The following is a 16,071-nucleotide window of genomic DNA, read 5'->3' as shown; positions in this document are numbered from 1 at the left end:
TAGAATATATAAAAAGGATATAATATGATGAAAAGGGGCAGACATCTGAGTAGGGGATGGTTTTATATTTCCCTGATTGCACCACCAAGAGAACAGTACCATACTTTACCTGATTAAAACCTTATTTGCCCTGAATAAACTAATTGTGCAGTATTAGAGGAAGTACTTTATATGTTGGTCCACTGGCAATTTGAGAATCTGCCTATATCACTTTGCGCTCCACACCCCTCATGTACTGTTTAATGAGTAAAGTTGCTTGATCATGGCCCCAGCTTGTCATAAATCTGTTTCCCCAGTTTCAACTGGGCATTCAATCAAATGCCCAGTTGTGTCATTTCAAAACTCCTCCATGCATAACAAAACAAGGATTACCTAGAATTTATCAGTTGGCTACTCCCAGTTAGCTAAGAATAAGAATGGCAAGCCACTTTCAAAATCTTCCCCAGAAAACTGCAAGGACTAGTCCAGGCGATTGCCAGGAGTCAACAGTGACTCAAAGGTACACACACAAAAATAAATACACTATTAGTTGGCATGTCATCTTAATTTAAGGTATTAGTTTAGCCCAGTACTTTTTTATTTGTCATAACTTTCTGCAACTCAGTACCTTCTAGATTTACATCTGGAAGGTAAACATCTAAGAATTCTCATCTATGCCATGAGATTGTGTTTACTTTAATAACAAAGAAATAGTGTGCAAATTTGGGGAGAGGGAGGAAACATCTTGCTAGACAACTTAGCTTTTCCTCTTGAAATATGATATCCTGGAATAAAGTATATGTAAAGTTATACTATAGAATTATTTCCTCACATTATTTTAACATAAAGGTAGCCTTCGACTTAGGACCACAATTGAGTCCAAAATTTCTGTTGCTAAGTGAGACAATTGTTAAGTGAATTTTCCCCCGGTTTACAACTTTTCTTGGCACAGCTGTTAAGTGAATCACTGCAGTTGTTAAGTTAGTAACACGGTTGTTAAGTGAATCTGGCTCCCCCATTGACTTGGCTTGTCAGAAGGTCGCAAATGGTGATCACGTGACCCCTGGGGCACTGCAACAGTCATAAATACGAGTCAGTTGCCAAGCGTCTGAATTTTGATCACGTGACCCTGGGGATGCTGCAATGGTCGTAAGTGTGAAAAAAGTCATAAGTCACTTCTTTCAGTGCCGTTGTAACTTTGAATGATCACTAAATGAACTGTTGTAAGACGAAGACAACTGGTGCAAAGAGAGGAATCCTATGTAAAAGTTAGCCGCGCCTAATTTAGTCCCAGATCAATGTATATATGACTACAGTCTAATCTTTGCCTTTGGAAGATTTTGAATATAGGCATTTTGAATACTGAATTGGAAGGTATGATAAATTGTCTCAAAAATATTCATTATGGTGATCGTTGACCGTTTTTTCAACTTCTTAGTAAAAAGTTACAAGTTCCAATTTAATCTACCTAGACATCATCTAAAAGATTAAGAAAACGAAACGAAACACTTCAAATTACTATTAATGGTGAATGCAATATGTTAAAGGATTTTAAATACTTAAATCTGACTAAACCATAAAAGTAAAATATTGAAATACTAACATACTGAGTTAGTAAAATACTGAGTATCTATAAATTTGTGTTTGTGTATATATAAGTTATGATCACCGACAAGAGACATAACAGGAAACATAAAACATTGTAGAAAGCATAGAAGGTTTTGTATATTTGTGCAGGGGAATTAAATTAGAGTATTTTGCTGGGTAGAATAATAGCAACTAGGGGGGAAAAAACCACTTGCAACCCTCTTGGAAATTTTAGAGTTCCCATCTAACAATAAAAAAGCAAATGCAATTGTCTTCAGAACAGGTGGAACTTCTATTAGCAAGCAGAATTATGAGAGTAGACACAAGATGCTGTATAAAAGACACTGAAGGAACACAGGGGTTAGAATCTGAGATTCTTCCAGATCTCAGGAATACAATCACTCTACAAAAAGGATGTTTTTATACCCCCCATTCAATTTGATTGAAGACAAGACATTAAAGCTAGCTAAGGAGAAGTCCGTAAAGTGTATTGGGCAGGTAATATTGAATTTGCTTTTTTAAAAAAATTTACAGGTGTAAAGGATTTTCTGTTTTATGTTTTGCCAGTACTCATTACCAAATTCAGTTTATATCCAAATTAGAAAAATATTTTTTAAAATTTCTTATTTTATCTCAAGAGCTGTATTTGTTTTGCAATCACTGTAACATATTTATTCTTTTCAATCTTCATTGGTAACTTAAAAAAAGGAAATCTCAAATGCTGAGATAAGGGGAAATCTCGGTTTAGTCTTCAAATGTTGTTAACTTATTCTTAAAAAGTTACTAAACCAAAAGACTCCTCAGTGCTTTGGTCTGTTTGTTTTCCGACACTTTCAGAATCGGAAAAGTTATCTCTGCATATTTTTCTTTCTTTCCAATAAAATAGAAAGAGGTAAGATGATATCGAAGAAGTAACTGTAAAGAACTCTGAGCATTTCTGGAAATCGCATTAGTAATAATAGTTGTCATTCGCTTAATTGGTTTTTGAAAGTCATTTGTGGTCTAAGTCTGGTTATTAAATGTCACGTTTGTATAAAAGCTTTCCCCCCCCCCCCAGGAGTTAGCATAATGTCTTTTTGTAGCCAACAACACTCAAAGCAACACTCTCCCACTCATTTCCCAGTATTATTTTCCAGAATTTAACTTAAGATTAAGGTAAAATGCTTTTCTATTCATAGGGGGGGGAAAGAAATATCAACCAAATTCATGCTTAAATGTTAACAGGTCTATGCCAAAATATTTTAATTATGCTTAATTGAAGCTCTTTTTTAAAGAGCTATAATCATAGTTCCTATAGTATTTGATTTTCTAATTGAATTATGGTACCTATATAAACATGAAGTAATATCAATATTACATTCATCATACTTTATATTCAGGTTTTCATCTGACATCCACAATTCCAAGTTTCCAGTGTTGTCCCCAAAACTGGGTCTTAGCTTGGTGTTGAAGCCAATTGATCACCAGACCCAAGAAGTGGAACAGATGGACTTTTCTTTTAAAGTGGCCTCGACTTTGAAAGCTACCAAGGCATCAATTACAGTTTTACAGCAGTTTTGATTCACATACACCCCTTTGCCCTCCCAATTCACCCCTTTGCCCTCTCCCCAATAATACATGCATAACATATAATATTGATTGGTTACCTGGATTGCAGCCCCCTAAAGCTTTCTCGCTTGCTATGCAAAATGTCACGCCACCAATTGACCACCTCGGGTCACAGGTATCTTGCAAAGCTTCTAGTTTCCTGTGCCAGCTATGTGGTTTTGGGTTTTCTTGTAAGTGAGCTATTCCTGTACCCAGCATCCTGGCTAAGTGGTTGGACCTATGAATCTGTCTCACTTCATTGTCCCTGCAACCCCCCACCCACCCACCCTGCAGACCCCCTCACAGTGCGATCAAGTATGCCAACTGTTAGCAAGGTTGTGCTGCAAATCCCTTAGTGAGCAGAAGAAAAAAAATCTGTTAAAGAAAAAGTTGTTTAAGAATAAATGTTTCTCTCAGAATTCATCTTCCTCACTCTCATGTCCATCACACCCACACCGGGGTCCTATTTCCACATATGACCCTTCTTCTGATCCCCAGGGCCTCGTCTGCACGTATATTCTTTCATCTGACCCTTCACCAGTGATACAGAATTTGTGTTTTCAGTTTAGGCAAATAATTCAGATTAAACTACAAAAACCCACACTTTGGTTTAGAAAACTGCATATCGATTGTCTGCCTTTTACAATATTTTTTCGTTTTATTTTATTATAGGGCTGTTTTTGTCAGTGGGCCAAGGGCACATAATTGCTATCTTTCCCACTTGAAAACTTCACCTCAACATGCACTTCTTTATACAAGAATCTAGTGTTGTGAGAGTTATACATTTCTGGTCAGTGATGTGAGGGACAAATTATTTTACCAACAAGTCTTTCAAACTTACCTCCTGCTAGTGTTTGATTCTCTGCTTGTGGCATACTGTATCACATTGTGGATTTTTTAAAAATGTGAAATAAAAACAACTTATATCACAATTATTGCACAAGAAGTGCTTAGGGTTTGTGTTTGATTTCATGATTCTGTATTGGCACAGATTTTCATAAAATGTGTGTATTAGGAACAGTAATTTTTATTTAAATAGGTAAAAAAACTAAATTTCATCATAATGAGAAAGATTTCAACGGTGTGTAATCTGCTGCTAGCTAACATGGATAATCTTAGCCTTATTCTCCTTTATACAGTATGTGCCTGTCTTTAAGTTGGATGATTTTTCAGAAAAAAACTCATAAAAGACACAAGACCACCCTCCCTTAATAATGTTTCAGGTTTAATATGCATTCAGAAATGCTACATATGTGCATACACAGCATCTTCTGTCATACATTGGTATGAATATGCACACATTAAAAACAGCTGCATTTGGTATAAATACTAAACTGAGTTCTAGTACATTGATGTATATAAATTTAAAAAAGCTGTGCTATGCATTAATTTTTATTTTTATTAATCAAATTTATATGGCTGCCCAACTCATGGAAAGTGTGTCTCTGCCCTCTGTTGCTCCGTGTTTCTTAATTTCCAAAAAATAATTTCATAGTTCCAAATGAATTAATTGGACTTATTTCCAAGTAAATATATGCTATAATCCTTTATATGCAATTATCTAAAGAGAACGTTCATTGAAAATGATGGAAGCTGCTTACATACAGTGCAGTTTTTCTTTTTCTTTTTCTTTTTGTTTCAAAGTAGCTATAAGGCACTCCCTTATCCAACTTGCCTGGGTAGAATTATAAAGTCCAGTAAATCAATAAACATCAGTAAAGGATTGGCAGAAAACCGTAGCCAGTTCAAAGTTCTTTATAACTATGTACATAAATGGTGACAATTTGATTTTAGTGAAATCTGTGGAGAAATATTTTTATCAGTGTAAAAACATACTGGGCGTATCCTTGAACGTTAAGGTATCTGGCATAATAGTATTTAATAAATAAAAATATTAATGAAATCAATATCATTGAACTTAGACTGCTTATGACTACATAGGGATTCTAGGCTGATTCCTCTTTTAACTTACTACCATGCGTGTCCTGTAGGAGAAGATGTGGCAGAACCTGGCGGCAGAGTTAAAAGAGAAATAAGCCTAGAATCTAGACTGTCACAAGCAAAGTTCATCCCCCCCCCCCTTGATTTCCATTGACCCTTATCTAACTTCAGGCAAGTGCTGTTAGTTGAGAAGATTCCTGTGCATAGGCTATGTAGCAATAAATCAATTTAATTGGACCTCCACGTGTGGACCTGATCTTTTACGCCTGACATGCCCTTTTGTGTCATTTCAAAACTCCTCCATGCATAACAAAACAAGGATTACTGTCTTCCTTTTAGGTCAAGAATGGCCTGTCACTGCTTGCCATCTGATATGCTAAGACCCTCCTCAGGGTTCTGTAGCCATTTTAAAAATACAGAGATGGTTATCTTTTAAAAATAATTTGTAAAAGCTACTTTTCATTATAAAAATATCTGGGGTAGGGAGGGGAATCTTAGTGGAGCAGGCAATTTTGTCTTTTGGTTCCAGTCCTGTCTCTCTTGCTCATGAAAACCCCATTTTTAATCCATTCATCTATTTATCTGTCTGTCTCTCTGTCTGTCTTGTCTGTCTGTCTATCTATCCTATCTCTGGGCAGTGTGCAAGTAAAAAATATTAAAACATTAAAAAGTGTATGAAATTTACAATTTAAAAAGGCAAGGACAGATTAAATATCAATATTAAAAGTTAATTAAAGGGGAGGGGGCTTTCAGGGCATTAACCGGCCTCTAGGCTGAGTACTGTATTATTGTGACAGCCCCAAGCAAGGCTGCAGAGCCATGTTTTCACACCTTTCTGTAAGGCCAGGAGAATGGGGTCCATATTTATGTATCCTGGACCTTATTATAATAAAAGAATTCAGCCTCTAAATGTATTTTTAAAACTTTCTTTCAAAATGGCAAAATGTCGTAGATGTGTTGCTTTTTTCTGCCAAGTGCAGAACTGTGATGTTCACATGATCTTTTCTGCCTTATTGTAGTATTAGTGTGGAAGAAATTATATTTTTACAGCTTCACAATTCTTTCAAGTCCTGGGATAAAACTTTATTTTTGTAACTTCCATGTTAGCATTTCAAGCAAAAAAGATTTTAACATCCAAACCCTTAAGTTCATTTAGAAAGATCTTTAATGATCAGGATAGAAGCTTTAATTTTCTTTATCCGAAGGTGGTTTCGTTGTGATGTTTTATAACAGGAGAATTACAACAAATAAATTATCAGTCTTTCCATTATGTCAGTGCGTGCATCAGTCTGTTTTATTTTTGTATTTGTAGAACTGCAGTATTCACATCACAGATTGAGCCTGGTAGATCACCAGATGAATCTGGTAACTCTGTTCTGCTCCTCAATTACAAATCAGTTCATTTATCTACGTCACTCTAAATTTTTAGTGCACATGTGGGCTACACTGCCATTTTGGGAATAGCAAGGACGAGGTCAGTTTCCAGTAAGTAAGGAATCATATATCATTTGACTAGAAGTAAAATTGAATGAGTTGAGTGGTGTAGAATTGACTCAGCTGTGCCCACCTGGGATCTTGGCGCAGTAACAAGCTAGTTTGCATTATTTACAGTTTTAACTAGTTGCTAAAAACTTATTTCCTTTTTCTCAGATGAGTTGCAGTGGCTTTTTGATCTTCTCAATCAAATTTGCTCTCTCTGTGTTAAAAGGAAGTGAGTCATCAGTACAAAGCAATTGGGGATCACTGATTTCTTTTTGAAACTTAGTTCTACCTATTAAACCAAATGTAGTTTCCATATCTTGACTGATTCTCTTTTCTGAGAATGGGGAAGAGGACCCATTAAGATGACCCTTATGGGATCTGATGAGTTTTTGAATGCTGTAAAGGGAATTTTTCCTGGACCACTGATGAGAGTTGGGGCAGTGCACAAAGTATTATTTAATCACCTATGGATGGCTATCTATGAGGTGGGGTGCCAGTAGTCCTTGTTTTGTCCCAATGCTATTTAAAATTTATCACATTTATAATGAAACAATCAGATGCAATTATTAGGAATTTGGGAGATGCATGTCCACAGCAGGTGACACTCAGCTCTACTTCCCTATCTTATCTAAATCAGAGGAAATTGTGCATGTCACTGTGCATGCCTGGATATACTGATGGGTTGGATGAGGGCCAATAAACACCAATATAGGTAGTCCTTGACTTACGACCATAATTGAGCCCCATGTTTCTGTTGCTAAGCAAAATTGTTAAGTGAGTTCTGCCCCATTTTCACAACCTTTCTTCCCACAGTTGTTAAGTGAATCACGGCAGTTGTTAAGTTAGTAACACGGTTGTTGAGTGAATCTGCCTTCCCCATTGACTTTTCTTTTTAGAAGGTTGCAAAAGGGGATCACATGACTCTGGGATGTGGCAATCGTCATAAATATAAGTCAGTTACCAAGAGTGACTGATAACCAAAGGTCAGTTGCCAAGCGTCTGAATTTGATTACATGACCATGGGGATGCTGCAACAGTCATAAGTGTGAAAAAATGGTCATAAGTCACTTTTTTCAGGGCTGTTGTAACTTTGAACAGTCACTAAACGAATTATTATAACTCAAGAGCTACCTGTAAAACAAAGACTTCAGGGCTTTGTGGCTCCTGGGTCTGAAAATTGTAAATAGAGCTACACTTTTCAAGAAGTAGATAGTCTGAGAGTGCTTTTTGCCTCAGTGTTGTCAGGATCACTAGAAATATTCGCTTTCAAATTGCTTGTGCCCCAAAAGGGAATAGTCAGCATACAGTCTGTCTAGCTAAAACTGCCCATCTCTTATTTAGACTGTTGCAGTGCATTTTATGTGTATTGTCATTGAGCTTGGTCCAGAAGCTGCAAAAAGGTTACAGACGAAGGCTGCCCAACAATGCATATGTTGTCAGAAAGCTGGCTAGGTATGGGAACCCGGTGTGAAGAAGCCAATATCCACACCGGATTGGGGAAAGACAAAACTCTTTTATTTCCGTACAGTTTTGCATCCAAGGAGTGTGTCAGAAATCAGGCACAGTTAATTTTTATACAATTTATTACAGGAAACAAAAGTAAGAGAATTGGTGGATTGGTTACAAAGTTATATGACGGTCACACATGCACACAAAGCAAAGTCATTCCATAATTCTGCAATAATTATTTAATTCTCCAGCACAGGAGATGGAGAATCCACCAATGGGTTAGCTCTGTCTTCGGAGGTCCGAACGGCAGCCGTGGCACTCGTGCGGCAGCCAAAATGGCGGCCGGACAATCCGACGCAATAACTGGGGCAAAGAGTCGGACGGAGTCTCGTGTATCCTCCCAGGGGAGTTGGGGAGAGATCGGAGCTACAGCACTGATCCCAGCGCTGAAGCAGCTGAAAGGAAGGCTTTTGAAGAGAGAAGCTGAAGTAGCTTCCCTAGGGAGCTGCGGGGAAATCCGAGCGGCCGCACTGAGCCCAGTGCTGATGCAGCTGGAAGAAAAGGATTAATTGCAGGAGAAGCGAAGCCTCAGCACTTAGCCCCAGGGCCCTGGGGGAAAAAAACCACTTTCCAAGCCTCCAACATGCAATCTGAAAGAAGCGCTAATCCCAGCACTATTGAGATTACTGTGGAAGTCAAAAAGGGAGTCAGAATCTACCAATGGGATAAACTCTATACCTGCAGTTACTTTGGGAGCCAAACTTGTCACGTCCTTGAGGGCTGGAGACCAAGTCAAGATTGGGTGTGTCCTGGCCCAGGACGGGGCGTGGCAAGTTTGACTGACTTTGTCTGCAGGGCAGAAAGACAGAGCTAACCCATTGGTGGATTCTCCATCTCCATGCTGAGAAAAGGCGTTCAGGTAAGACAACGCCCCTTCTACTTCATTATCATATACTGTAAGTTGATTATTTCTACAACGTACGACCACAGTTTTGCTAAGCAAATTGCTGCTGCTAAGCAAATTTTGTTGGCTTTGCTAGCATTGACTTTGCTTGTCAAAAGGTCGCAAAATTGTAACCCCAGGACACTGCAACCATCATAAATATATCAAGTAACCCCAGGACACTGCAACCATCATAAATATAAACCAATTGCCAAGCATATGAATTTTGGTCATGTGATCACGAGGGTGCTACAATGGCCGTTATTGAAAAATGATCACAAGTCATTTTTTTTCAGTGCCATTGTAACTTTGAACCATCACTAAATGAACTGTTGTAAGTTGAGGATTATCTATATGCATGATGGACTTTGCTTTCATCCAGACTCTTGTTCGGACACTCCCAACCACTGCTTAAGCCAAATATTATATCACTTTTCTTAGTAGTTCATTTGCAAAGTATCTTACCTAAATGTCAAAGGTGTAACCTGTTACTCAGTCTATATAGGAGACATTTGTGGTCAGCCTATGGTGTGTTTGTGGTTGACTGCTCTGGCTCTTGCCAAAAGATGTCACACTACTTCTAGTAGGAAAAGGCATAACAAATAACTCAGTTAATTCATAGCTCACAAAAGCCTCTAATTACGTATTGAGAAGCTAATAAGTCACAAGACCCTCAAACTGAAGGGGTATCATAGCTATAAGTGAAAACTAGAAAAAATTCAACTCATCCTACACATACGTGATATCTGTGGAAACAACTCCAATTAGCTACAGAGTCAGATTCAAGGTTTTGGTTATGATGCAGAAGGATAACTTGTCATCAGACCTACCTACCAGCTTGCTTTGTTTGTTTGTTTGTTTGTTTGTTACAGCCATAGTGAGTTACTAATCAGGGTTCTGTCTACCAAGAATGCCCCCAGTAGCTACTTATAGGTGGGTCTTCTCTGTGGCGGTATCTGTGTTTTGTTCCCTGAAATTAAGGACCTGCCTGATATATTTTCTTTTAGGTGCCTTTTATATCCTGGCCTTCCCTGTATGAAAAGTAAAAGATTGTTTCCACTTTTCCCTGATCTTCTTAAATCATTGAGTATGATTTATATGATTTAACACTGCTTTATGTATTATTGAATTATATATTTTATTGGTGTTTTACTGTAAGCTATTTTGAGATGTTCTGGCATAGCAAGCAGTATCTAAATATACTAGAATCAGGGGTAGTCAACCTTGGCTCTTTTATGACTCTTGGACTTCAACTCCCAGAATTCCTGAGCCAGTTATGCTGGCTCAGGAATTCTGGGAGTTGAAGTCCACGAGTCATAAAAGAGCCAAGGTTGATTACCCCTGTACTAGATGGTGATGATATTGATGATATGATGGAGAGGTGAAATTGGTGGGACTGATCAAGGCAGGATTTTTCATTTTCTTCTGCTTTAGGGAGAAGTTGGATTTTGCCTCCCCTCCCTCCCTCTCTCTTTCGTTCTTTTCATTCATTCTTTTGAGGCAATTTTAAATTTTACATTATTATTTTAATATGTTTTCCACTTCAACATTATGAGAAATTGCCCTATTGATTTTTTTGGATTTTTGCGCTGACAAATTTCAACAAGATTGTTGGAGAAAGCTTCAGGAGTCACAAAAATCTTTAGGCTACAGGAAATAGGACTTTGGGTGGCCTTAAGACTTCATAATCCCTTTCTTTGCTTTAGAGCAGGGGTGTCAAACTCAATTTCATTGAGGGCCGCATCAGCATTGCGGTTACCCCTGGGGGGCCGGGTGGGTGTGGCCAGGGTGGGTGCGGCCTACTGGGTGGGCATGGCCAGCTCTACATCGTTCGCGTCAAGGGTGCCTGTGGGAGCCTGGGCAGGAGTGGGACAGATCTGAGGGTCTCTGGCAGAAGGGGGTGGGACTGGGGCAAGCGCCAAGGCATGGTGCATTTCTTCATTCCTCACAAAGGGTGACACCTTTCCAGCATGCACCCAGGGGGCAGGGCCAACGCGGCAGGGGCAGATTCCTCACTGTTTCTGGATGGCCTTGTGGAGCTAAGACTGAATGCGTTTCAGCATAGATGGCCACCACAAAATTGTACATTGGCTCCCGGCTGGCCTGGGCCAGGGCCAAGGCAGTGGGGGCCGTTCCCTCACTGTTTCCAGGATGGCTTCGTGGGCCACATGAAACCACTTCGCGGGCCGCATCCGGCTCCCGGGCCTTGTGTTTGACATGTCTGCTTTAGAGGAAAGTAACTTTGGAATCCAAACTCAGAAGGGATTACAAAATTGGGTAGACAATATAAACTTTATATTTGTCTTACAAATTAAGATATGGTATCTCTAAAGTTTGTTCCAGGAAGATGCGTATGAAGAAAACAAAATATATTCTTATTTAAAGTTCTTACTTGTCAGGATCCCATTCTGTCCCTAGAATCCAGTTTTCAATGGAGTCACTCTCCTGATCTCTCGAGTTTGTGTCACATTCAGAGTCCTTGAGAAAAGAGGGATTGTTCTCTGCATCTGGCAGAAATAAGAATGCCTATTATGGCTTCGACTCACAGCATTTCCTGCACTAAAAATGTTTATTCGTTTTGCAGTGTACTTTGAAGGAAATCAGAAATACCAAGAAAGGTTTTGGCTGCCCTGTTTGCAAATAATATCTGCAAGGTGACAGGCAGAGTCCTCTTTCTGTGGAGTACCCTGTGCATGACAGAGGACTTGGAAGAGTTAATCCAGACATATAAAAAAAGCCTGTCCTTCTTTGACTTTTGTGCAACACGGAAGACAGGATGAAAGGATTTCTCTCATCCTGCTGGGACTGGCTAGACAGTGTTTTATTGATAATCTGCCAAGTGTGCTGTTCAATGCACAGGAACCCTTCACCAAATTGTACAGGTAATCCTTGACTTACAACAGTTTGTTTAGTGACTGTTGAAAGTTACAACGTCACTGGAAAAAGTGATTAATGACCGTTTTTTCACACTTACGACCACTGCAGCATCCCCATGGTCCCGTGATCAAAATTCAGATGCTTGGCAACTGACTCATATTTAGGATGGTTGCAGTGTCCTGGGGTCACGTTTTGCTAACTTCTGACAAGCAAAGTCAATGGGGAAGCCAGATTCACTTAACAACCATGTTACTAACTTATCATCTGCAGTGATTCACTTAACAGCTGTAGCAAGTGAGGTCGTAAAATGAGGCAAAACAAATGTCTCAATTAGCAACCTAAATTTTGGGCTCAGTTGTGATCCTAAGTCAAGGGCTTCCTGTATACCAGTGATGGCGAACCTTTTAGAGACCGAGTGCCCAAACTGCAACCCAAAACCCACTTATTTATTGCCAGGTGCCAGGTGGGCATGGCCCACTGGGTGGGCGTGGCTGTGGTGGTCATGGCAAACTGGGTGGGTGTGGCCAAGCTGGGTGTGGTGACCTCGATGTTGCTCGTGGGGAGGTATGCTTGTGGGGGCCGGGCAGGGTTGGGGGAGATCCAGGGGGTCTCTGGCAGGTGGGGTGGTGGGTAGGAGGCTCGTCCTGTGGGGTGAGGCGAGGCAGGGTGGGGGTGCCATTATCTCAAGGCAAGGCAGGGGCCGGGGCAGCTGCTGCCTGACACCATCGGCCCCTGCGCACAGAGGCCAGTGAGTGCATGGGGGCCGACAGTGTCCGTCAGCAGCCACAGCCTGCCGGCCCCTCGACCAACGCACTCTGGGGCTCTGCAGCCCGTCACCAGGGAGGGCTCTGAGTGCCGCCTCTGGCACGCGTGCCATAGGTTCGCCACCACTGCTGTATAACCTTCTGGTGCTTTTTTAAAAATAAAGGATGCAGTCCCCTTCCATACATAAAACCTACCCTGAAGCCAGCCGAATACAAATATAGGCATTTGCACAGAAGCTGGAAGAAGTGGAGTTCTCCACCTTCTCCCTATAAGATCCCTCATTAACTCCCAAATCTTCACCGGTAACTAGAGGACTTTGTTGAATGAAATAAAGTAAGATACAAGGAAATTTTAGGGATGGCTAACAGTTTTGATCATGAAAGGTACCTCCAATGGGTTTGGGGAAGTTCAACTCCAAACCCCCCCCCCCACTACCCTAAAAACCAGGACTTGGATGCAAGAGGACTACCCTATAATGTAAAAGTATGTGACACATCTAGATAGCTAACCCTTCACATCATGAAATAATTGGTATCTCATGCGTATTAGGATCGTATTCCCTCCTTCTCTTCATCTGAGCTTGGAAATAAATGTTTAAAAGCTTCTGCTTCTAATCAGTGGCAAACTATAGGTTCCTATTACATACAGATGCAGCAAACTATGCTTCCCAACCAACAGTTTGTTGCACTTAAAGACAACAGGAAAATATCGCTAATGAGGAACAGAAGCTTCTAATCTTTTCCCCCATTGAGGAAGGAAGGAAGGAAGGAAGGAAGGAGTATGCAAGATCAGGGCTATAGTGTTTCTTCCCACTCTTTCAGTCTGTGGTTTGGGTTAAGAACATTTAGCAACCCTATATTTTCCAGTAGGCAAAAGGACGAATATAGATTTAACCTGCACAAAAGTTTCTAAATATTTTTAGGATTCTGGAGCCAGTGCTGTAGGCTAACCTACAGCTTAGAAGCTTTTGCTTGAGTGCGCTTCCTAATTCTGCAGAAATTCAAATTCATGAATTATTTTTTTTAAATTAGCTTTTGAAGCGCGATTTCAGTTTGCAACTTATGATAAAAAAATTTATAAACAAAAGAATATATTGCTGATGTAAAAACTGCTGAAAGCTGCATTTGTTTTTTCTATATCAACCTTTTGTATTATGCCTTGAAAAATGTGCATGTTCTTATCCATTTTGCTTTTTGTTAAATGGTTATGCATCTAAAAAGGTTGTGCTGTTGAAAATAGTGTTTAATGTCTCCTAAGGTTTTAAAGTCTATTTCTGTCTTTTAGGGATAAATATCAGCATGTCTGAGAACTGATCAAGAATCTTGAGAATTTCTTCATAACACCTGAAGCATAGAAGGCAGAGAGTTCTTTAAAAAATAATTCACTTTGCTGGGTAAATATGGCAGATCCTTCAGCAGAAGTACCGTTTTTTATGATGACACACCCACAAATAATTGAAGTAAGTTGAAAAAGTTCTAAACTTAACTGTGCTCTTTTGTATATAACACTGATGCCTACAAAACTGTCTGACTTTAGATAGCTCAGATTTTTATATTATCAGATTCTTTATGGCCAGAATGGCCAATAAAATAGTAAGGAGTAATCGTAATTATGATTGTGCTGATTATGATTATGATTTCTTTTTAAAAAATTAAGCAGACATTTTGCTATGAGGAAGTAATAAAGGGAGGCCTAAAGATATAATTGTGACAGCTTTGGATAAGATTCAGATTTTTTCAAAAGCAAACAAAAACAAAACTAGGGAAATTTCCGAGACTTTGTAGAATTTGAAATGAATTTCTTCTCACATTAACACATGGAGTAAGTAGTGTTCAGGATGTAAGCTGTATCCAATAGGATGCCGGAATTGTTTTCATACCTTTGCCTGGCCTGCCCTCGGTGAGATGTCACCAAAGGGATCATTGTTTGCATTGCCACATCATTCTATTTACATAGTGGTTTTGTATGTAAATATGATCAAGAGAAATCTAGCATAGCAAGGAAAACCTCAGGGCAAATCTACACAACCACCTTGTCCTGGAGTGAGAACAGACTACTGTCTTTTTCTCAAGAACATGTCTGCAGGACTCTGCCTGTATCTCAGTGTCCTCTCACAGCTCGGACAGACCAAAGATGGCTTAAAATGATACGTTCTGAAAGTGTTTTTCTAATATACCCCCTGAGGAATCTGATGTAGGCAATGAAGAATGTATTGATGTGCTTTGGGGAAGCAATCAGAAGTTTGCTGGCAATGGGGTGTCTCTCAGTTCTGCTGGTTTCCTGGGAAACCATCCTCTTCATTCTTTTCCCTGACTTCTTTCCCTGCCCCATCAAGCCTCTCTCTACGATAAAGTGCAGAGCCGATAAAAATGTATGTGTGGTGCACGTACGATATATCCTGAAACAACCATTTGTAAGTAGCTATCACATTAAATGAATTACATCAACTCTACGATGCGAAGACTCCTTGTGACAAAAACAAATAAAAAAACCAATTCAATTTATCTATTACGGTAGCAGAAAATATGCATTAGAATCAAATGATGTATTTCTTGGTTACTAGATTTTCTAATAAAGATGCATTATTCACATACGGTAATAAAAGTTGAATCATCGCATGTGAGAGTTGGAATGTGCCTTAGAGATCATCTAATTCAACTTCTTACTCAGCCTAACTAAAGCGTCCATGACTGGTGCCCTTTGTTTACACACCTGTACAAAGAAGACTCTGTTGCTTTGTAACAGATTTTATTGTTAGAAAATTATTCATCATGTCCAAAGAAATCTGTTCCATTGTAATTTAAACCCATTGTTTTTTGTCTTGTCTTCTCAACACTCTGTTGTTTCACTGTGTTGTAGTGTTAAGAGTACGATTGGTACTGGGGAGACCCAGGTTTTAATACACTCTCAGCCAAATTAATTGGGTGGCTATGGGCCAGTCCCACTTTCTTAGACAAACCTACTTCCCAGAGTTGTTATGTGTGTGGGGGGGAGGGGAGAATGGTGGAGGGAATGCAATATACAATACCCTGAGTTCCTGAATGAAAGAGGGGATACAGGTCATACAAATAAATGAACAACACTGACATAATTTTGCCCAGTCCTCTATATGACAACCCTTTAGATACTAGAAGACAACTATCATATCTCCCCATAGTCTTCTCTTCTCCAGAGTTGAAATGTACAATATTTCCAGCAATTCCTTATACGGTTTTTTTTCCAAGCCCCTTCTTGATTGCTTTCCTATAGACATCCTCTAATTCAGTGGTTCTCAACCTGTGGGTCGGGACCCCATTTGGGGTCGATCGACCATTTCATGGGGGTCGCCAAGCAAGGCTGTCCGCCATTTTTTTTGTCCGCCATTTTTCCCCCCTTTTCCGGCGGGTGCCTTACCTCCCTTGGGCTGGGCCAGCTGGTGGTCGGCCTGCTCCGTCTCTGCCGCTTGCCAGCTACGCCTCGGC

At 39.7% G+C, this 16,071-nt stretch overlaps 1 pseudogene; it reads left to right on the top strand.

Moving 5' to 3' along the window:
* The first annotated feature begins 13,982 nt into the window (after positions 1 to 13,982).
* The window catches only part of LOC107292927, a 6,386-nt pseudogene continuing 4,297 nt past the window's right edge, over positions 13,983 to 16,071 (top strand).

The sequence above is a fragment of the Protobothrops mucrosquamatus genome, unplaced genomic scaffold (genome assembly GCF_001527695.2).
Source record: "Protobothrops mucrosquamatus isolate PMUCROS unplaced genomic scaffold, P.Mucros_1.0 scaffold1450, whole genome shotgun sequence".
In the NCBI taxonomy this organism is placed as follows: Eukaryota; Metazoa; Chordata; class Lepidosauria; order Squamata; family Viperidae; genus Protobothrops; species Protobothrops mucrosquamatus.
The sequence above is the reverse complement of the archived record's forward strand: the minus strand, read 5'-3'. Positions and strand labels throughout refer to the sequence as shown.